The following is a 24676-nucleotide window of genomic DNA, read 5'->3' on the forward strand; positions in this document are numbered from 1 at the left end:
TAATGCTCTCATTTGTATTTGCAAAGCTGACAGTCCTGCTCTGGGGTAGAAAGTGTGCAACCAGATTATCTGTCCTTTCCACAGTGGGAATCCCTAGAGATGCCCTGTGTTTCTTAGAAAGGCCTGCCTGCTGAGAGGTTTAGCCTTCCTGTCTCACAGCCGGAGTGATATTTTTTGCTCAAGTAAACTTGTCTACCTAGTTTAACTCCCTTTATCCTTAGTAGTTTCAAAATATTTTTATTTCCATCCTTCTGTCTCTTCTAAGAGTATGGGTATATAAAAGTTATGAACTTTGCATAGCTCATATGTATATGAAAATGTCAAATCAGAAAACTTGTTTCATATTTAATTTATAAATCCTTACTTTATAATGGAAATTTATTGGTTAGCAGAAATGTCAGGTAAATATTAAAATTGTCCTACAGTTATTATGATATTCATATTTAAAGGAATCAAGGAACCAGTGAATCACATCTTGGCCTTTTGGCTAAGATCAAATGTAAGGAGTCAATGACATGTGTGTGTGTGTGTGTGTGTGTGTGTGTGTGTGTGTGTGTGAATCACGTACCTCATTACTTCTCACACCAAGAACCAGGCTAATTTCCCACCAACCGCAGTACAGTTCTTTTTTCTTCTCATCTGGTGTTCATTAATTTTATCAGATGGAATAATTTATTTCAGGTCTGACCAACCTGATGTGGGTTAAGTCCTCCAGAAAATAGATTTGGTCCAAAATAAGAAAGGAAAATTAATTCTTTTCCATGACAAGATGAACTCATGTGGTTGACTAAGCTGGAATGAGAAGAACAAACCATGGCATGTTTCAGAGAGGAACTGCCCCTTGATGTTCCTTCTCCATCTGATCCAATCACTGTCAATCACATCTAGCACAGCTTTGAGACACGGCCTCAGAGGGGGCGAATCATTGGGAAAGGAGAAAGTTTGTGTAAAGCATGAATCCAGGCTGCTTCTGAGACAATGGAAAAGATAGAATAGATTTTAATTCCCTACAATAGTGAAGTGACCACTTGCCTCGTTTTTTTTTTTTTTTTCAATTTGCTTTTCAAACCTGAGCTCCACCAGAGCACCTGCCTTCTGCCCAAATTCTCACCCACCCCTAGCAATGGGGGAAAATCAGGGAGATTAGTAGGTGTGTGGTGATATGTTCACTCTGAGTTTTAAATATCCTAAATATTTTCCCCTATAGTTCATATTTTCTACTTTAACTCTGAAATGTAACTGGGCCATGAAAATCCCAATTTTCCCCTAAACAGAAGATCTTAAAAAACTTTTTATCGTTGGTTAGGAGAATAACAAAGGATCATACATTGTTTAATCTATTTGGGTTTCTTTTAAAATGAAGAAAGTATATTTTCTTGGAAGTTGTACAATATTCTGAGATAATGAATATTCACCATTTTAGTAAATATATCACATAAGTATTGATTCATCAACTATTCCTTCATTTATTTGTTTTATGACCTCTTTGTCTTGATTTTTGGCACCATACCTGCCATAAAATGTGTTAGCTTCAAATAAATTTCTACAGTATAAATACTGAACTCAACAGACCTGTATTTTTCCTTGAACTTAAAAACATTATAAAATTACAAGCTTTCTTATAGCAACATGAACAAAAAAGAACACTAAGCTTTTTCCCATTGTTTTTAAAGTTCAAGTTACAGAGCCATCACTCAAACATCGGAACAATGAGGTCAATGTATTGGCTCTAATCTGGATGCCTTGGGCTGAGTGGATCAGCCAGTGACAGCAGCATGGCCTCTGACTCAGCTGCCTCTGTGTTCACCTCTTTTCCTTTAGATTCCTCTCCAAATCATGGTAAAGATGTCCCCAGCAGCTCCACACTACATGAACCTCAGTACTCATTCTCCCAGAGGGAGACTAATTCTCTCCTGTGCAGTGTCCATATTAAACTCAGGTATATTGGATTTCTAAAATCATGCTCTCACTTCTGGACTGTGGAAGGGAAACTTATCATCGATCTGGATCATGCCCATCCTGTGTGAGTAAACTTGGATGCTCTTGATCAGGGGTGGGGCGGGGGGATAATTTTCAAAATAAACAAAAGGGGAAGGGATGCTGGGCAAAATGAAACATTTGATGACATTTTAGAGGCAAAATAATTTTGTAAAATACTCGTTCTGTTTATCTCATTTGCCTGGGGAGTTCTTTGACTCTCTGGTCACTTTGTAAGTAGTGGCCTCAGCAAGAAAAGTGCATTTTTTTCTATGGCTTATTCTAAAGCCCTGCCAATACTTTTGAAAATAATGATCAGTGGGACATTTTAAAAGGAAATTTCTCTAAGTGATGCTTCTCTCCATCCCTTATATTGACCTTCACCAAGCTTACTTAGATTAATCTACGTATCATACATATATATGTCTATACATAAGTATATGTATTTTGTATGTGTTTATAGATAGGTTAATCTATATGGTGATTCATTTCTTTAATGCTGTCATATTATCAATTTTGTCAGTTATTAAGATTTGTACCTGAACCTAATACTAATTGCTCTTGCAAGAGGGACAAGAATATGCTCTCCCTTTTTAAGATTTTATTTATTTATTTGAGAGAGAGAGAGAGAGAGAGTGATAGACAGCACAAGAGGAAGAGGCTGACTCCCCCTGAGCAGGGAATCTGACACAGGGCTCAATCCCAGGACCTGTGATCATGACCTGAGCCAAAGGCAGATGCTTAACTGACTGAACCACTCAGGAACCCCCCCAAAACAATCTCTTCAACAAATGGTGTTGGGATAACTGGACAGCTACATGCAAAAGAGTGAAGCTGGACCACTTTCTTATACCATGCACTAAAAGAAACTCAAACTAGATTAAAAACCTAAAAGCAAGACCTGAAACCATAAAAATCCCAGAAAAGAGCACAGGTAGTAATTTCTCTGATATTGGCCATAGCAACATTTTTCTAGATGTCTTCTGAAGCAAGGGAAATAAAAGCAAAAATAAACCATTGGGACTATAGCAAAATAAAACACTTCTGCACAGTGAAGGAAATAATCAACAATCTAAAAGACAGCCTACTGAATGGGAGAAGATATTTATTTACAAATGACATATCTGATAAAGGTTTAGCATCCAAAATATATAAAAAACTGGGGAATGCAAAGTGGTTCACTGTAGAAAACAGTACAGAGGTTCCTCAAAAAGTCAAAAATTCTACAATCCGGCAATCTCAGTACGGGGTATTTACCCAAAGAATACAAAAACACTATTTCGAAGGGAAACAAGCACCCCTATGTTTATAGCAGCATTATCTATAAAAGTCAAGCTATGGAAGCAGACTGAGTGTCCATTGACTGATGAACAGATACAGTAAAGGTGGCACACACACACAGTGCAATATTACTCAGCCATCAAAAGAATGAAATCTTGCCATCTGCAGTGACATGGATGAGGCTAGAGAGTATAATGCTGAGCAAAGTAAGTCAGAGAAAGACAAATACCATGTAATTTCATTCACATGGGGAATTTAGGGAATAAAACAAATGAGCAAGGGAAAAACAGAGAGAGTTAGAAGCAAACCAAGAAACAGACTCTTAACAACAGAGAACACACCGCTGGTCACCAGATGGGAAGGTGAGTGGGGCCCAGGGGAAATAGGTGATGGGGGTGAAGGAGTGCACTTGTGATGAGCTCCAGGATATGTATGGAAGTGTTGAATCACTACATTGTTCACCTGAAACTAATGTACACCATATACTAACTATACAGAAATTAAAACACTTCAAAAACTTTTTAAGAACCGTAATTGCCATTCTTAGCAAATAGATTATCTTCCTTGTTTAAATTACATTCTAGCAGCTTGCACACAACTGTAGAAAGATCTCTCGTAATGGAAGAAAGAGCTCAGATTAGTTCCTGATCACCCTCCAAACCTCTCCTGTCCTGACGTTTATGCAAAGACAGGTTTGTGTTATCTACATGGGCCCACCATTAAGTCTTGACAGTCCATGTGCAGAACTTCCAATTTCTCCTACTGCTATCCCCTTCAGCTCTAGTCCTTTGGTTTTATGAACCATCAGAGGATAATAAGACAACATGCAGTTGGCCTTTGGTCTTTCTGCCTGAACAAAGCCTGCACCACTGGCTTCACTTGGAGTGCGTACGAAGACAGGTACATTATACTAAAGTCTGAAGAAACAAGCCCAAAGTAGTTCAGATAACTGAACATTTTCCCAGAGCAATGCCCGATCCTTTCAATACCAGACCCCAAGTGAAGAGATAGATAACATTCCAAGACTTAAGTGTTAGCATCTTATCTGTGTGCACAGAAAAACACAGAAACTTCCAGATGTCCAAGGGAAATTCTAACAACGCAACAGCATCATGAGTTTGTCATCACAACTTTGAAAATCTGTAGAGTGTTTGTACCCGGTAATATAAGTGTGTGTGGGTATCAACACCTGTGCACATAAAGAAATTAATTTCCATATGCATACATGTATAGGTTTATATGTGCACATGACAAGGGGTAGAAATATGACATAGATCATTTTCTTTGGAAAATGCCATAACAGACAGCAAACTAGTGATGCCTTTGTGATTCAGTGGCTCCTGGGATTCCACAGGGTGGCTGCCCAGTGGGCAGGGCACCAGTGTTCTGCCTTCAGTGGCCAGGTAGGAAAAGACTACTTGCAAAAGAGAGAAATGCCAGTCAGAACGATAGTGACTTTTGTCCTCATCAAGAGTGTGTGAGGGTTTTCACAGCTCCACCCGTTTCCTGTTTAATATGCAGTTTGGACACTTTGAGGAAGAAATCTAATTTCAAAATTGTCTACATATGTTTAACGACAACCATCATGCTGTTTGAAAGCTCATCACTCTGAGTGACATATGTCTTATGTGCTACTTGCGGTAGGCCCAGAGATTTTTTTTTCCTGAAACCATTTTCTTTCAGCAGAAAATATTATACTGTTTCTGAGTAACTAGACAAGTTACCTGCTATAGAAACTGTTTGCTATAGAAGCTAACTATATCACAATGTTTGGCCCTGCACATTTATATAAAATCGATAGGACTGACTGATTCTTTTTTCTATCCTCTTTATAAGTAAAAACCCAACATATAGAGAAGTATTTCTCCCAAGACTTTCCCTTTCTGCAAAAGCTTCAAATGGGCTTTAAAATTATCCTCTGAGCAACTTCAAATTTGTATGTAAAGCACATGCATATGGTATATTCTTATCCTACCCAAATCCCGTGTAACTTTCAGAGTAAAAACTCCCACCGCTCTTCAAACAAGAAGAAGACCAAAAATAACTTGATGCCATTTATCATTTGTGTGAGTTCTCAATACCAGGAGCCTTCTAGACTGAGGGAAATTTCCATGAAATTCCATTGTATGGCCATGTGGTTGGAACATGAGGATGAAGGGAAAGCTCACCCCAGGTCTTTGGCCCTCCCTACCATTATGATAGGATTCACTCCGTTGAGAGTCAGGGAAACTGGAAACAAAAGAAAAGAAAACTCATGGTGTTGGAAAGCCAGCACTGAATGGGAATCAGAGGTTAAATCCCTGCTGTAGGGTATCAGCAAAGTAGGCTACCCAACATCTTGTTCATGTATATTTATGTCTTCCACCTCCATCCATGAATCCACAGCCACCTCATCTCTACTCTGCGAAAGGCACTGTGCTCATCCATACAGGAGATGCCAAGAGGGGTGGAGGAAATCCTGTTCTCATGAAATTTATGGGCTAGATAAGAAGATACATACAGCCCCAGTGCTGTGTCAGCATTTATAAAGCTCTTCCCCAGCCACTCTTGCTGCCTAGCACGCACATGGAATACTTAACAGGATAGTCACTTGCCAGCTAGTGGAATTATATATACCAAGTAAATGATGGAGATATTTAGTGATATTATTTCAGAGGTGTAATATCCAAATTAATTAGTGTAAGAAGTCAGATATGACCTAGGTTTCATGGGACAGATGTGGGACTGATTGAAGTGTGAACCCCTCTCAAGTGCCTCCTGTCACCCTCATCTCTATCAACACCATTCACCACTGGTATTTGTATTTCTAGAGCCCTCTGTAAGGCATTATTCTGGAATGGTTCATTTCAGGAAATAATAATGGCTGGTTTTTAGGTCTGTGAAGTTGGTCAGTTTGAGTATGGATGGCCATGCTTGCCATGTGACCCCATACAACCTGACTATTTACCTAAGAAGGCTGAGCAAAGAGAGATGGGCTGCAGAATCCTAGCTTTTAAAGCTTTGCAGGGGCAAGTGTAACACAATAAGAAACATATATATATATATATATATATATATATATATATATATGCATATATATGGTATTAATTATATATAATATAAATACATAAAATATAATAATATATAATATATATCTGTGTATATATAATACATATGTATTGATCTACTATGTGTATATATTTCCTGGGTGACAGAAGCATCTTTTTCTCTCACGAGGCAATGCTTGGTGGCCTCTTGGCTAGGGACTGGTCACAAGAAAGCCCAAGCCATGATGAGAAGCTTGGAAATTCCAGCCCTACCCCCATCCTCGGGAGAGGGGAGAAGGGGCTAGAGATTGAGTCAATAACTGATCATCTCTACATGACGAAGCCTCCATAAAAATCCCTACACTGTGGGGTTGGGAGAGTTCAGGTTGCTAAATGCTTCCTAATGTGAGAGGATGATGTACACCAACCCCACAGAGACAGAAGCCCCTGCACTCAGGAGCCTCCTGGAGTTCACCTGTATACCTCCTCATTGGCCTGTTTGTCTTTATCCTTCACCTCATCCTTGGTAATAAACCATAAATGTCAGTAAATTGAGTTTTGTGAGCATTTAGAGCAAATTGTTGAACCTGAAGAGGGGGGATGAGTTGCCCACTCAGACAGAAGTGTGGGGACCATGGGGACCTTCTACTTGAGAATGGGTGATCTGAAGAGGAGGCACTGTTGTGGGATTGGCCTTCCCCGGTGTGCTCAAGGCTAACTTTGGGTGGTTCGATTTGAATGAAATTGTAGGACAGTCCCTTGGTGGATGCAGAGAATTGGAAAACTGCTTGCTGTGAAAAACTCATGCATTTGACATCAGAAGTAGAGAAAGGGATTTTCCAATGTTCAGTAAATATAGCACGGTCCAGCCACATTTGTCAGAGTCCCTGAGGAGGGCTGCTGTGGAAGGTTCCCAGGTGGCCTCTCCAGGTTCCTGGGGTCTGTGGGACCCACTTTTCATCACACCCCTCTCAGCACTGTCCTCTCCCTACTTCCTCTGCACCCCCCTCCTCCACCCCGAACTCTGCCTGTCTTTCCACCCTTCAAAAATAGGCCAGCCTCAGGGCCTTTGCACGGCAGCTCCCTCTGCCTGGACTCCTGTTCTCCAGGCATCCTCAAGTGCTCACTCCTCACTTCCTTCAGGCTTGGCTGAGACATGACCTCCATAGAGAACACTCTCTCTGTCTTCCTCTCAAAAACAGCAGATGGCTGCCTTCCCCCTTTAATGGCAATTATTGAAACCTGACTGCGTATTTTATGTCTAACATCTATATGTTTATTCCTCCTCTGTCCTCTCTGCTTTCTACACTCATGAAACCTTTGTGGTCAGACATTAGATGTTTCCACTGCTCTTTTTGTGTACATTGCCTGGCATATAATGTTCTCTTGAAAATATCTGTTGAATGAGTGAACTACAGGCAGGTAGGAATCACAAATCATCCATTGTGTGTTGTATATTTTCCTGAAGCATTTTTTAATGCTCAGGATCAGGAAACTAGGCAAACAATGCTCTTGCCGTTTGCTTTTCTCATGGGAGAGACAGTTAATTGAAATCTGTGATAAGTGCAGCAAATCCAACCCTTTGAGGACTTCAACTGGTTCATTCTGTGTACTTTGTTCTTGGTGAGGCTACAGTGAATTCAGGTAGGCATCCGAAAGGACATTGAGTGATAACTTTAAGGCAGGGCTTGTGGCTATTATTCTTAAATCCATGGGGATGACTTTTAAACTGGATGAATCTACTCTTTTTATGAAATTTTTTTTAATACTTCCCTTGGTCTTCTCTTCTCCTGCTTTGGTTTTCCTCTGAATTTCTAAATCTACATGTTTTGTCATTTTGGGTCCCTCCCTCCAGGGCTCTTGGTCATCAGAGGTTATCCTTCCTATGAAAAATCCCTAGATAGGGAGTTCTGTGAAATATTTCCCAGTGCACTATAAATAGGGACAGCTGGCTTTGGTTCCCAATTCCTGCTCTTTTGTTTTCCTACATTTTTTTTTTTTTTTTGGAACTGTAAAAAAATCTAGCACGTCTAGATGTGCTATCGCTTACATTAAAAGAACGTAAAATGTCTTTATGGAATGCCAGGAAATCCTAAAATTAAAATTAGATTATTGTATTTGTGTTTTTGTTCATTCACCCAACAGATACTCACTGTGTCTCTGACATGAGTCATGCAGTATGGTAAAGTGCTGGTGCTTTGAGATGGACGCGGGCAGTCCCTATTATAAAGCAAACCATTGTCTGGATGTGGGTGGTACTCTGTCCTCATTTTCCTCTTTACTGGAATGATGCAGGCTGAATAGTCCCAGAGACAAACTGGTCATTAAGTCTGCCTTCTGCCCCTCCACCAAGTCATTTTGTCATGTTGCCTCCATGTAACTTCACATTTTTGTCTTTTTCCCTCCCTGTTAATTATCTATTTTTTAAGATTTTATTTATTTATTCATGAGAGACACACACAGAGAGAGGCAGAGACATAGGCAGAGGGAGAAGCCGGCTCCCCGCAGGAAGCCCCATGCAGGACTCGATCCAGGGACTCCAGGATCATGCCCTGAGCCAAAGGCAGACACTCAATCACAGAGCCACCCAGGCATCCCTCTCTCCAGCTCTTTATTGACACACTCTTCCTTCCAGCCATCCGTGGAAACAATCCAATAATTCATGAACGTAGTACTGGTCAAGAAGGTTGTGTTGCACACCTGTAGGTATGACCATTACTATGCATCCCCCATAGTGCTACCCGGGGTCCCAAGGTGTGAATTTGTAGTGATGGAAAATTGGGGGTTTCTGGAAGACTGCCACATAAAGTAACTTCAGAGGAGGGGATCCCCACTGTAAACACAGTTTACTTCTCAGGCCCTTAGTGGAAATCTCTCTTTGTGAACCAAATAATTATTTTCTCATTGAAAACCTGAGATAAATGGGAGGTATTGCACTCCTAACAGTTATTCTTAAAGGCACCGTCTATCAACACCCACCTCATATCTTATCCATAATGCTGTTTTCCCCTTTCTTCAAAGCATTATAGAGAGTCTCTCCTCGATTTCCACAAGCCAAAAAGATTACTGAGAATGCTCTGAAGTACAATCATAATAAACAAAAATATAAGAACACATAAGTGGTTTCCCTACTGAGGTAAATCCACATGGGATAAGGAAGAGATTAAAGCTTTCAAAAAGAATATTCATGGCTTCTTATTTTCAGAGAGGGAGCTGAATAAGAAACCCACCCTATAGGTAAGGATACAGCTGGACCCTCCTTCTAAGTAGAATAAGCAGGCAAGGGCTGGGGACGGGATGGAAACAGTACAAAGCCCCACCACGCTTCACCTTTGCCGCTCCCCGCAGCTGAGACTGAACATTCATTCCTCTCTCTCAGTTACGCACCAGGAGGCCATGACATGTTGATGTAAGTAGCCCCTCACACCTGAGTGTGAATTACAGAGCTGATTAAAATTTTAACAAAGGCAAGACTAAGTACAAGGACATAGGTTATTGGAGGGAAGGATGCTCCCCCGTGATCCCGGAGCTAAGACTACAACAATGAAGATCATTAGAGAAAAAAAAAATCACTCAGAAAAGTTGATTCAGACTCGTTCGAGCAACAGCTCAGTGAATATCTTCATGATGAACTATGCTAATGCTCACTCAAACAAGAGCTAGGATGACCCACATGGACGTGCTTGTCCTGTGCTGAGTGATGAAATCATCCCCCTTCTGTTGTCAAGATATTAGTGCTTAGGTTCAAAATGGGCTAATGCCCATCAGGCTATTGCAGTGCATTAGCCAAGTGATGATTACAACCTGAACACAGACACTATACATTTTAGCATACATTATTCAGCTAAGATGAGTTTTAATCCTCATGCATCCTGACTGTGATCCAATAAAAGTTTAATGGCACATTAGAGTAGATGCTTTAGATTTATTCCTACAAATATCAAAGCGAGCCTTGGTTGAATGAGTCTGTCCATTAACTTTTGGGGACTTGAAAGGCTTCTGTGTCTTATATGATGGCTCTGGTATTTTCGTGTGTTTATCAGAGAAAAGCAGTTTCCGTTGGAATTCCTGATGCAAGTTTGTTTGCTATTGGCTTTAAAAATGCTTTTGCTTCTATTCACACGGGGTACAGGCAGACAAATGTGTGGCTGTCGGACTGTAGTTCCAGTGAACTGTTCCCATGCAGGGCTCCTATCCAGGCCCATCTCACTTGCCACAGGTGCAAAGGCTTTAAGACTCTTAAATTTTCTTTTTGTGCATCAGTCCAAAACTATTTCATGACTCCCTGATTGTTCTGACATCCTTCCTCCTTGAAAACAGATATTTTAAGAGCTTTCTGAAATCTTTATTACAATCATGGCTCAGGTAACTAAGATAATGAAAACATCCCCTAATTTCTACCTGCCACAGAATGAGTCTAATCTTCTAATCTTCAGTATCTGTCTCCCTGCCACCTACCCCGTGCTGGCTGTGGGGGACACGGTCCAGCCCTGGGACAAGTTCCAGCTCACCTGGCAGTCAGGTGTTGGATTTTGTTGGGGGTAGTTTCTGTGGTCGCAGATGCTAATAGGCGTTGGGTGACATGCAGCCCTTCCAGGCAGGGAAGGCAGAGACACAGAAGAGCAATATATATTGCATTTTAGACTTTATTCTCCTGCCCTCACACCTGGCCAAGGTGGCTTAGGAAATATTATTTCACCAGGTAAAATTAGAAGCACTTGGAATCAACTTGTCAGGTCTAAAAAAAATTTAGAGACGGAATCAATTAAGCTGATGTTTATTTCCCATAATTAACCCATCATTAAAAGAAAACAGGCAGATATTTTTGGCCTGGATTAGCTATATGTTTACCTTGGTTTGCTAACTCTCTTTGTACTCAAAATATTAATACCCTTGCCTCTGAAATATAATGTATTGGGTTGGCTTTTTTTTTTTAATTCTGGATGTGAAATACAGAAAGAAATCATATAATACACATCTCTGTCCTTCTGCAAAACTTCCATCTTATTCAATGTTCACTATTTCCTATCTTATCATATTGTTATTTTTGCATGCTTATCTTTATTATGTTTCCCGACAGAAGGGTGCATGCCGGAATCAGTTGGGACCCTTCTATGGCAAAGAGCAAAGCATATAGTCAATAAAACTATGTGCTAAGCTCTGAATACATGAACGAATATAACATTCAAATTGTAAGCTTAATTGTGACACATTCTTCTTGTCACGATTGTCTTGCTGTTGTGCCCATCCCTAAGGAATTGATCAGAGATGCAAAGTATGGCAGGTTCCAACACCAGCTTGGAAACTCCTTTCCTGAAGATAATTCCCTCTGGAAAGCCACAGCATCTGCATCATCCACTTGTATCACTTAGAGGTAAAATCCAAGTCGCCAGAGACACACTTAATTATTTCTTTGTTAACCGTGGCATGTGGTGACTCTACACATCCTGATCCCGATATTTTTGTGAAATTAATTCAAGTGACCTACGGGCCTTTCAGCAAAACCCAAAGGAGCGAGAGAATGAGATTTCTAAAGGAAAACCACATGAAACAAAAACAGTTTAGAAATAGTTAACAACATCTATTCAGCTATCTCTTTAAAAATCAAACTCAGAAAAAAAAAACACCTCTTACATTTTTTTTTTTTTAGTTCAGATATTTTAGGGGAGAAAAAGTTCCATAAATGAGCTGAAAATTCACATGATGTTTGGTGATGCCTTCATCTCACCGTAAAAATATTCAAGAGAACCAATGTTGCTTAAGCTATTTCTTCTTTTTCAAAAGGATGGTCTTTTTTGCTAAATGTCAATGAAAAGCTCTGTACCTGATTCCCCTGCCAGCCTTGAGCATGCCCTCAAGGCAAAATTAGGATGGGCCTGTGAAGTCACAGCAGGGGTAGGAATCGGGTGTGGGGGACCAGAGGAGCTTCTCACTTAATGAGAGCCTGGGTTCTGACCCCTGTGGGTGAGTGCTGGGGGTGTGCATGCTCAGTCCTTCCTGCAGCTGGGAGGTGAGGGTCTTCTGTTTTCAGATGAGGACACGAGGCTGAGAGCCCTGACTCACTCCAGGGCATAGAGCCCCTTCATGGGGACCCAACCTCCTGACCTGACCTCCTGACCTCCTGACCTTCACCCCATCTCCCCAAGGTGTTGGGCATCTTCAGTCTCTCAGCTGCTTGTTCTACATGGAAAGATGTGGCAAAGTAATTTCCATGGAGCTAAATGACTGTCAGCCGCGCTGTCTTCCCTGGTGTTAACTTTTACCCCAAGGAATACGCTTCTGATGATCATTCATGTTGGGGCTTTCCCAAGAATTTATGATTTCATACTAGCAGCAATCTGTTTTTTTGTTTTGGTTTGGTTTTTGTTTTATTTATTTTTTTTAGCAACCTGGTTTTAACTGTTCGTTGGCTGTTAGGCTCTGTAAGTAGAAAATACTAAAAAAGCTAAAGATTTGAAAATTAAAAAAAAAAAGAAGAAGAAAATAGCTTCCCCCCACCAAACTTTTATAGGGTAAATTATAATTTCCTGCTCTCTTAATTCTTACCTAGTTTCCTCCCATATTTCTTTTCCTATGTGAGAACTTTAATGTCTGCTGATGATAATAATAGATATTACCAATCTTTAATAATATATGTTAATTATATATGTTTATATGTAAACATATACATAAACACATAAATATATTCAGCGCTAAAGTGAAACGTATAGATCAGTCATTTTACTGCCCCGAGCCATGTGATTCCCTTGTAATAAGTTAAAATATAAAATTCCATTACATTTCACTTTTACGCCTCTTTCTTTACACTTTCTGTTCAGGTTTTTGCAAAGCAACATAGAAATGGCTAATAAACAAAATGTTAATTCTGTTTGTGATAAAGCCATTTTATTCCAGGTGATAAACTAAGATATCAGCCATTAAAATACTTCATACTTAATAGGGTTGGGGGTGAGTATCTACATTTATGAATGATATTTGACAATGAAAAGGGACTTGGAAAAATAAAGGATAAGAATTTCCTGGTTACTAGAATTTACAAATACAGAGAGATCAAGTAGGGTAACCAGAAAGAAAGCTCCAGGAATTTCATTTTTGGGATAGGGTGTTAAACATGATTCAGACTTTCTATTAATTTCTTCTCTTTTATTTATTGAGGGGAGGAGATGGGAATACCAGAATTCACAAGTATAGTCAATCAATAGTTTCACTCTCCTATTTATCTTTTAATTCTAGAATATGAGAAAAAATAAAAAAAAATCAGATTCGTGACTTTCTCATGATCTGGACAAGCTTAAGGAAGAGGAGACAAATAAAACAAAGCTGGTCTTCATCTGTGGCAGGCAGGCAGGAAATCATCGCAAATGGTGATGACAACTCAGTTTGGTTTCCTTGTCCAAGCAAATGCACGGCTCTAGGAGCTTCCCGCCTCTATGTGGGCTTGGCCAGGAGTCAACGTGAGACCGTGAATGAGCATCTTCATTCTTTTGTACCTTCATGTTTCCTCATCTGTAAACACTGAGCATCCATCTCCCATCAAAGTGATTTCTTTTATTGTTTTTAAAGATTTTATGTATTTATTCCTGAGAGACACACACACAGAGGCGGAGATACAGGCAGAGGGAGAAGCAGGCTCCATGTAGGGAGCCTGATGTGGGACTCGATCCTGGGACTCTGGGTTCATGTCCTGAGCCAAAGGCAGATGCCCAACTACTGAGCCACCCAGACGTCCCATAACTTCTGATTCTATGTTACTAAACAGTGTAAATGATGCTGGAGGATGAACTGGGTTCTATATAAGCTCTTAAATATTATTTTTGCAAGTTGACACAATATCAGTATTAGAATTACCTTGAGATGAATGGAGAATCAAAAAATGTGGTTGTTTTTCATTATTGAGGAGGGCTTTTGATTTGAAGGGCCTTTTTTTCTGTTTTGTTTTGTTTTGTTTTGTTTTGTTGGCCTTTGGATCTGCTTTTCCACGCTGGCTCTATGCACCTGACAAACGCGCCATCTCCATTCCGTGGTTCATGCTCTGAGGGAGGAGCTGACTTCAGCTGCCTGGCTTCTCTGAAGGAAAATGAGCATCAGACACTTGGGGGCGGGGGGGGGGGGGGGGGGGGTTGTGGGGAACTTCTCAGAGGTGTGACAGGACTCCAGATTGGTTTCTGATTCACTAATTCAGACAGGTCCTTGGACTATAATTAACTTCTCTCCAGCCTAATATTTTCCTCATTCACCAATCACAAAGGAATGATTAGAGTTTTACAGGCAACAGCATCCATTTAAACTGGCTCTTAAACAAGGATTTGAAGGAAGTTTGAATCATCTCCACGAACAGGGGCCATCAAATTTATCGTAAACTGTAAAACTATAGAAGCTGCAGATGATACGTGTTTTCCTATCTCTACGACGTTTTTATTTATTTATTTTTCTTAGGGAGGTAGTTTCACTGAGTCCTAAGGAGACTTCAAGTCATTCTTGACATATGGAAGGGTAGATATCTTCTTCTTCAAATAATTCTGGGTTCTTTTTACTCTTTTAGAATAATTTTTAGATGCATGTGTGTGATTCTCTGAAAGCCATTTAAGAATTTTGATTAGAAAAAAAAATTTTATTAGAACTTCAAAAACAATGTATGCATTTGTCTTCTCTTCTTGCCTTCATTTTGTGTGTATATATATCATATATACATATATAAGTAATATATATGTATATATAAAATATGTATACATTTGTAAAATATTTTCAAATATTTTTCCATATATATATATATATATATATCTGTGTGTTTTATTTTTTATTTTTTTAAAAGATTTTTATTTATTTATTCATTAGAGACACAGAGACACACACACACACAGAGAGAGAGAGAGAGAGAGAGGCAGAGACACAGGCAGAGGGAGAAGCAGGCTCATGCAGAAGCCTGATGTGGGACTCGATCCCAGGACTCCAGGATCACACCCTGGGTCAAAGGCAGGCGCTAAACCACTGAGCCACCCAGGGATCCCCAACTGTGTGTTTTAAAGCCTTAATTCACAATGTGATGGGAATCCCAATCCTTGGGAATGGAGCCTTTGGCAGGTAATTGGGTTTGGATGAAGATGGGCATGGAGCCTCCATGGTGGGACTGGTGGCCTCATAAGGGGATGAAAGGAAGGGACTACAGCCAGCTCCCTCTCTCTCTTCACCACCTGAGGACACAAGTCGATATCTCTCTGCAAACCAGGAAGAGGTCCCTCACCAGGAACTGTATCAGATGGGATTTTGATCTTGGACCTGCCAGCCTCCAGAGCTATGAGGAATGATTGCTGTTGAAGCTATCTAGTGCTTCCTGATTCTGATGTAGCTATTTCAGCTAAGACCTTGGGAGTATTATTTTTAAAAACTTATTTATTGGTCCTTTAGAGTTTTGGGGTAGCTATTGTGAAATATTTGTATTATTAGATTATTATTACATCACAATTGATTTTTTTTTGTTGGTGTGTAGTAATATTATTTGAGTTCTGATCTTGTAGCACAAAGCTTTTTGAATATTCTTTCTTGTTTAATTATCTATTCTCTTCAAAGCTCATTGAGAATGATCCTATGGTCAATGGCAATAATAATTTTGTTTCTTCTTGGATGAGCTATTTCATGGAATGATGCTCTGTTTGTACTCCCATTAATGCAGGCCATTCAATAAATTGGTCCCAGAGGGTGTTCATTTCCTGAGGTGACTATAACAAAGTACCACAAACTGGGTAGATTAAAACAGAAATTTATTCTCTCACAGTTCAGGAGGCCAGAGATCTGAAATCAAGGTGTTGGCAGAGCCCTTCTAACCCCCAAAAGTTGTAAGGAAGGATGGTTCCCTGCCTTCTTTGGCTTCTGGTGGTTGCTGGTAATCTTAGTTTATGGTACTATAAGTCCAATCTCTGCCTCTGGCTTCCCATGGCTTTATTCCTTGTGTGTGTCCATGTTCAGGTTTCGTCCTTCCTATAAGGACACTTGGATCAGCGACTGCTCTAATCCAGTGTGAACTCACATTAACTTCATCACACCAGCAAAGACCTTGTTTCCAAACGAGATCACATTTGCAGGTTCCAGATGGACATAATATGTTTTTGAGGTGGGAATACTATTCAACCCAGTAGAGTCCACTCCCTGGTACCCCAAAATTCATGTTCTCTCATGTGCAAAATACATTCACCCCATCCCAACATCTTCCAAAGTCTTAAGCCATTCCAGCATTAACTGTAAATTCAAACCTCACTTAAATATTACCAACTGGAAAGAGTTCCAAATCTCATTAACCAAATTACCTAAATCAGGTATGGGTGAGACTCTTGGTATGATCCATTCCTGGGCCAAAATTTCTTTCCATCTATAGAACAGTGAAACCAGAAAACAAGTTATTGCTTCCAAAGTACAATGGTTGAAAACAAAACAAAAAAACCAAAGCACAATGGTTGGACAGGCATAGGATAGACACTTCCATTCCAAAAAAAAAAAAAAAATTAATGGAAGGAGTAAGTTGGGGAGGTGGAGGGCACTGGTCTAGAGAAAGTTCTCGACCCCTCCAGGCAAGCTGCTGAGAACCATCCTCTGTAGTTTGATGCTCTGTCATTAGGGCTCTCCAGGAGGGTAGCTTTGCCCTCTCTGGCCTCTGGGGCCACAGCCCGGGATGTCAAACAGACCAGCACTTTTAAATGTGAGCATCCAATACGGTTCCTTCTTGAGAAGGTTGATCAGATCATGAGTCACACTTGTAGTCTCTTTAACAAATGGTTTTCCAGTCACACCCTTGGCCTTGTTTCTAGAGCATGCTATCTGGAAAGACAGAATTTTCCAAATCATCAAGTGCTGGTTCCTTTCCACTTAATTTAATGGTCCATTGCTCAATTTCTCTCTCTCTCTCTCTTTTTTTCTTTGGTAGCATTTTACTACAAAGAGTAAGGAGGACAGGGGTCACGTCTTCCAGTTTTGCTTGGAAATCTCAGCTAAATGCCCAAGTTCATTGATTACAGGTCCTACTTCCTACCCAGGGGCAGAGCACAATGTGACCAAATTTCTGACAGTTTGTAACAAGGTAGCCTTTCTTCGAGGGTCCGATAGTGAGCTCCCCGTTTCCATCAGGGACCCTGTTTAGGGTTGGGGTTCTCTGTTGTTTCTTCCTTGTGCTGAGTTGTTTCCTGTGTGGTAGTTTTTTTTTTAAAGTTCATGTTGAGTTGCCTTTGTTGTTCGATGCACCCTGTGTTGTGGGACATTTGTACAATTTTTATATCTGTGTCATGCTTTATTTTATTACAGTTCCCATTGTTTGCTGATTGTATGCAATAATACAATTGATTTCTGACCTTTTAAAATTAAATTTGGGATGTCAGTAGTTGTTTTGTAGATTTCCTAGGCTACTTTGTATAAACAACCATGGTGGTGCTTCATTTCTTCCTGATGGTTTGAATTTCTGCCTGGTACAAGTCCTAGCATCACACTGTCTTTGTCTCCTTTTATCTGAGATTGTCTTCATTTTACCTTCGTGTTTGGAGAATATCTTTATTGGATGTAGAACGGTGGTGTGGCAGTTTATGATGTTGTGCCACTGCCTTCTGATATCCAAAATTTCTCACAAGAAATCAGAAAAATATTTGCACCATTTTTTTTTTGCATATGGGTGATGTATCATTGTTCTCTAGCTAATAAGTCAATCAGAGAAATAATTATCATATGGTTTCACTCATATGTGGAACATAAGAAATAGTGAAGGGGACCACAAGGGAAAGGGCGGAAACTGAGTGGGGAAAAATCAGAGAGGAAGACAAACCATGAGAAATTCTAACTCTGGGAAACAAACAAAGAGTTGCAGTAGGGGAGGAGAGTGGGGGGATGGGGTGACTGGGTGACAGGCACTAAGGAGGGCACTTGAGGGGATGAGGGGTTACACTATATGCTGGCACAATTGAATTTAAACTAAATATTTTTTTAAAAACCACTATTTCTTTGGGTTTTAGTATTTTGACTATGATGTGCTTACTCATTTTATGCACACCCACTCTTGTGATTCACTGAAACTCTTGGTTCTATAAATTAGATTTTTCACCAAATTGAGGATTTTTCAGTCATTCTTTTCAATAGTTTTTTTATGTCCCATTTTCTCTCTCCTTTGCTTCTGGGACCTTAGTTACATGTATGTTGGGAATTCAGATATTGTTCATTTTGGTTTTCAACCATCTTTCTTTGTTCTTCAGATGGAAAAATATCTATTGATCTGTTTCCAAGTTTAGGGACTCCCTCCATTGTCAACTCCAATCTGCTGTGAAGCCCAATCAGTGCATATTTACATCATATACTGAGTTTTTCATTCTTGAAATTGGGACTTTTTAAATATCTAGTTTTCTGATGAAACTTCTTATAGTTTTATTTATTGAGAGCATATTTTCTTTTATGCCACTTAGTTAAAATAGGTAAAATAAAACCCTGTCTGCTTATTCCAACCAAGATATGTTCATTTGGGAATTGGTTTCCATTGATTATCTTTTCTCTGGAGAATGGGTTAAGTTGTCTTTTCTTATCTGTTGGCTGAATTTGTACTATTTCCTGAATATTCTAAACATGTAAAGAGTCTGAGTTCCATTGTATTCCTAAATGGAATGCTGATTTTCTTAGTTTCAACAGATAAGGAATTATCTTGGACTCATAAACATTGTCTCTTTGGTGCAGCTCCAAATTCACTTCAAAATGCTCTGAGTCTACCCTGTGTATGCATGGTTCAAAATTATGCAGTCAGTTGGCCAAATTTCTTACATAGGATTTGGTGCTCCATCTCTCTGGCTCTGTTCTTTTTGGGGTATCTTCCTTACTTTCTAGTGGTAATGATTATTTCAAACTCTCTCCTGTAGTTTTGAAGGCCAGAAAAAGTATGGATTTTCCACCAATGTTTTATCCTGTAAGAGGTGCGTCCAGCCTGACTCTCAGGCTTAAGTCATTTAAAAAAACAGGAAGATCACCCCAGGCCATTCTTTCTTCTGAGTTGATTCTCTACTATAATCTTCCTGCTTTTGTTCACTCTGCTACCTCTAGGCAGTTTTTAAAAAATTTATCCAAGTTTATAGCTTTTATTTGTGGGAAAATTGGTCTGGCAGGAGCTTCCTTGGCCATGCCTGAAGTAGAACACATAAAAAGTGATTTTGCATTTTCTTTGGCTTGAGCCACCAATTATTTCATCTAGCCAAAATATATTTTCTCTTAATTTACCAGCTTGGGAGTTCCACAACCCTTTGATGATATTACTTTGGATTCTATATGCGTAAAGATCAGAGTAGGATTAAATTTCTCACAAAAAGTATGTTTCCCCCCCAAATCAGAGTCCCATGCAAATGTCTAGTTCCCTTGTAGTATTTCTGGTCCTGTTTGGGGAATGTTTCTATTTCTAGAGCTCTTATTATGAATGACATTCCTTTAAGAGTCTCGACACTGGACAACCTATTTGAAGTTCCCAATCTTGTATATGTTTAAGACGGTGGACCGTGTTCTTTCCTCATGTGTGTGTTAAAACATCAAACACTATCACACTTCTTTTCATAGCTGGGAAACTATCATCCACCTAGGAGATTTTCACAATCTTTACTGGACTGAAATAAATAGAAAAGCGTGGAAATAGTTATTAAGTCTCACACAAGAGACTCCTTGATCAACGAGCAGGAAAGATGGCCACAGCTTGATGAAGGCACTTGGAACGTGATAGGATGACTTATTTTGTGACTCTACCAGAGCAAAAACGTTTCTAGGTCCATTAGAGAGACAAGTCTTAATCACAGAGTTTACAAATATCGTTAAAAATGATGGGACATATGCAATGTTAGAATCACTACCCTACTCATAAGTGATTCTCTGAGATGACAGAAAGAATGAGCCAGAATGGCAACCAAATGTGTGTTATTACTATGTAGTTCATGAGAAAGTGATAATAGTTTTTGTTGCATGTTTTGATTTTGTGTAAAGAGAACCAAAATATGATTTTTATGTAATAATGAAAAACTTCTGGAGACATCAATTGATATAAAATTGTTTGCAAAATCAAAATCCCTACCAGGAACTATTAGAACATTAAAAAGAAAGTTCTTTGGAAGCAATGACTCACGAAAGAGTGACAAGTGCCATATGCTTAAATGCTGAATCATGCCAAGAAAATCTCAGTGGTTTGGAACATTATTTTTACTACTGGTTTAGCGATAGTTTTGAAAATCCAAATATATAATTAAAATGGCTAAAAGCAATACATTAAAATAATAAGTAGTTTAGACTTTTATTGTAAATAAACTATATTTTGATAAAAAAAAATTCCTATCTATTATTTTCCCAAAAACTCCAGGCAACTTGTGTGCTCATTTGCTATTTATGTTTTCCTAATAATTTACATTCTGTATTGAGTTACAGTCTGTGGCATTAAGAATAAAGATTTTGTCTCTGGCCGTTATCTAAAAAGGCAAAAAAAAAAAAAAGTAGTATCTATATATTCTTATACAGAAAGAGTATTATAAGAAGTCCCTCAAGCTATTTCAATCTTCATGGAAGTTCAGATAATCAGGAGGCATATTTATCATTAGCATTACTTTTAAAACCAAAGCGCAATAAAAAGAAAAGAAGCAAAGATTGCCTTTGAGTCCAGGTTCTACCAATCACTAGTTGTGTATGTGTGGGCCTCTTATTTAAGATCTCCATTTTGTAATTTGTAAAATACAAGTTCTTTCTATTAGCTTCTTCAAAAGATTGTTGGAAGTTGCAAATTATACAATATGTGTGAAAATGCTAGGAATGATATTAGGATACAGCGGTGGAAGCTCCAGAAATGAGAGTGGTTTTAGGTTTTTATTTTATTTTTTACCCTTTTCTCTATATTCACAGTTTGTAAATTTTAAAGACATTATAGTTTCCAAAGCAATCATGGAATTTTATAACACTTTTGATTCTACTTTAAATGGGTCTTAACCACAGGGTGTTTGAACAGTGTGGTCTATTAAGACCAATCATATTTAAAAAAAAAAAAAACTAACAAAATACAAGTTTGAAATCTCATAGTGAAAAGTACTAGCTAGGAATTCAAAGAGAGAGAAATCTACTGGGAGAAATGACTAATCTAAGTCATTTTGATGCAAGTGGTATCTGAAAGTAGAAGAGAATAGGCCACTCTTATGTGCCAGTAAATCTTTTTTTTTTTTAAGATTTTATTTATTTATTCATGAGAGACATAAGAGAGAGGCAGAGACATAGGTAGAGGGAGAAGCAAGCTCCAAGTGAGGAGCCTGATGCAGTATTTGATCCCAGAACTTCGGGATCATGGCCTGAGCCAAAGGCAGATGCTCAACCACTGAGCTGCACAGGTGCCCCTGCCCAGTAAATCTTATCCAGGGGATAAATTGTGCCTTTACAATTAAACCCAAACTAGCTTGCTCTGCTTGTGATCAAAAGAGTCATGACAGTGACTGCCAAAAATGTAGGTTTTCCAACACAATGAATGGAGTGTGTTTCCAAAAGAATGCAAGTGCCACTTAATCAAATTGAGGACTTCACATTTTCAGGCACTTTGTTTCCTATGATTCTGATAAATTCAAAATAAGGAAATTGTTTGTCAGCCTGAAGAGATGTGGCCACAGGGCATTGGCGTGGATGATGGACTAAGGACTTCTGGAAATCCTCTCCTCTATGAAAGCCATGAGAACATTGGCAACAATGATCAGAATAGACTTTTTCAGTGCTCAGGAAATTAACCAAAGACAACAATCCAGGGAGTGTTTATTAAAATAACAAACAAACAACGAACTGCTTAATCTTGGTAGGAACAGCGAGTCTTGTGGAGTTTTAATATAACTTTTCCCATTTCCCCTTCTGCTCTTTCAGCTGTGCGGTAGCCTTGGAAACAACACACAATCTTGGGGAAAACCGGAGCCTGGCAGCCTCCGATGGCACAAGCCCAATTCCCAGAGAACTGTCATTATTTTAACCGTCTGTGGTTCCCAGAAGACCCCACTCATCAGTCTTGTCTTCATCTGACCTGACTTGGAGATTACTCAGAACAACAGTGTTTTGCAGGGCATTTACTGAAATCAATCAGGCAACATTTTCATTTGCCAGTGGCTCTAGGTGGTTGGTTTGCCTACTGATGGAGCATGCCCCACAGTAGGCAAACCAACAAGGTGAAAAGGGATAGCTGGAGAAGGTATCTTGATGGGGTGTCTAAGGCTCTGGCCTGTTCCTGGGAACCTGGAAGGCTACGTGCATGCATGGAGCCCTGCTCATGCCCAGAGCTGTGCCCAGGGAAGACCTAAGCCATGGAAGCTCCCATGTCTGATTGACCCCAAGATTCTTATCAAGGACAAAGTGATGCTGAGGCGGAGTCTTGAACACCAACATAGAGCTGATGGGCTCAGTGGAGACTTAGAGATGTACTGCTTCCAGGCATTTAAGGAAATTTCTCTTGAATCATTTGTTGACCTCTAAGCCAACTAAAAACAGACAAAAGATACAGACTCTACAGAACTGGTTCTAAAAATTCATTAACAAGGAACCACAAACACTTCATGTGTATGTGGATCTGATTTCCAGTGTTGACATTGCATTATTTAAAATTCCCCATTTTTCAACAAAAGTCACTATATGTGCAAAGGAATAGGTAGGTCTGACCAATACAAAGGAATAAAAGCAGTCGCTAGGCCCCATTCCCGAGGAAGCCCAGGTATTGTGCTTAGAAGGCATAGGCGGCATTCACAAAAGTGCTTGTGCACCATTGGATGATGCCCCTCTACCCCAAATCCACACCCATCGAGAACTTCAGAATGTGAGCTTATTGGAAAACGGAGTCTTTTCAGATAGAACTACCTAAGTTACGGTGAGCTCATACTGGATTTGGGTGGGATCAATGAGTATTCATAGGACTCTGTTCAACACCAGCAGAATACACATTTTTCTTTTTTTTAATTTAAAGGTTCTATTTATTTATTTGAGACATAGAAAGAGAGAAAGAGCACAAGCAGGGGGAGCAACAGGCAGAGGGAGAAGGAGAAGCAGACTCCCCACTGAGCAGGGAGCCCAATGTGGGACTCAATCCCAAGACCCTGAAATCATGACCTGAGCTACCCAGGCGCCCCTAGAACACACATTTTTCTAAAGAGCAGATGGAACATTCTCCAGAATAGATCACAGGATACGTTGTAAAATGAGACCTTTTTTAAAGTTAAAAGTACTGGAATCATGAGCTATCAACTGAGATCACAGTGGAATGTTATTAGAAACCAGCAACAGAAGAAGAATTAGGAAATTGACAAATATTGTTGAATGTCTAGAAAAGGCAAATCCTCTCTCTGTGTGTGTGTGTGTGTCTCTCATGAATAAATAAATAAAAATATTTAAAAAAAGAGGCAAATCTGGAGAGATGGATGTTTCCAAGGGGCTGGGGGCAGGGGGGAGAAAGGGGCATTGCTGCTAGTGGGTTATGGGATTTCTGTTCTCTGATGTGAAAACATTTGGGATCTACACAGTAGTGATGAATGTACAACTTTGTGAATCAGTATACTGAGAACCACAGAAGCGTACACTTTAAAAATGTGAATTTCATAGTATATTTTAATCTCATTTTTAAAAATGTATGAGAAAAAAAAGCATAACCACGAGACAGAGAACAGACCTCATGACACACACACATGCTATATATATATATATATATATATAATTATATTTTTACATATCTATTTAACAGGAGCACTTAAGGCTAGAAATGGACTAGACACAGGGACTATTTTCACAGGAGCAGTACAAGCTCACTTCCTGCATTTCGAGCAACCTTGATTTTGTAACCAAACCCACAACCGCATTCATTATATAATTGTCTGTTTAAAATACACTGATTCAGTGAAACCAGTGAGTCTTTAATGCCCGCTCATTTATGTGGTAGTCATGAAATCTCGCCCAAAGACTTTCCAGGCTGAATCATAACAGGATTTGACATATTTGGGCAATTTTTGACATACTGTTCACATCACCTCATTTCATCCCCGCAACAACCCTTTCAGTTAAGACTCTTTTGTTCTCATTTTATGTACTAGGAAAGCCAAGGAACAAAGCACTTAGGGGTCATAGAGTAGGGCAAGATACCCTGATTAAGCATTGAGGGAGGCAGGAGCCACCTCCTGATCCCCATTCTGAAGTTACTGCCAAAACACACCGAAGGGAGAACTCAAGCTAAGAAAAGTGTCTGTTAATTGAAGTGCTTGGTGAGAACATTTCTCCTACCGGCTTACAAAAATCCTGCCAATACGTAGCGTCACTGTGTTGAATGAAACGTTCCCTCTGTGTTACTGGTGATGCCATCCTTCTTTGAGTGGCCTTTAGTCTCTATCAGGTTACACTGGGGCAAAGACTTC

The 24676-nt window shown here is 39.5% G+C and overlaps 1 long non-coding RNA gene across 1 annotated transcript; it reads left to right on the forward strand.

Annotated features, from left to right (window-relative positions):
* The first annotated feature begins 1763 nt into the window (after positions 1-1763).
* Positions 1764-23671, forward strand: LOC140596191 (uncharacterized). Its single transcript, XR_011998212.1, has 2 exons — positions 1764-2023; positions 22158-23671. It is a non-coding gene; the product is annotated as an uncharacterized lncRNA (long non-coding RNA).
* The last annotated feature ends 1005 nt before the right edge of the window (positions 23672-24676 follow it).

Source organism: Vulpes vulpes, chromosome 2, assembly GCF_048418805.1.
Source record: "Vulpes vulpes isolate BD-2025 chromosome 2, VulVul3, whole genome shotgun sequence".
Classification (NCBI taxonomy): Eukaryota; Metazoa; Chordata; class Mammalia; order Carnivora; family Canidae; genus Vulpes; species Vulpes vulpes.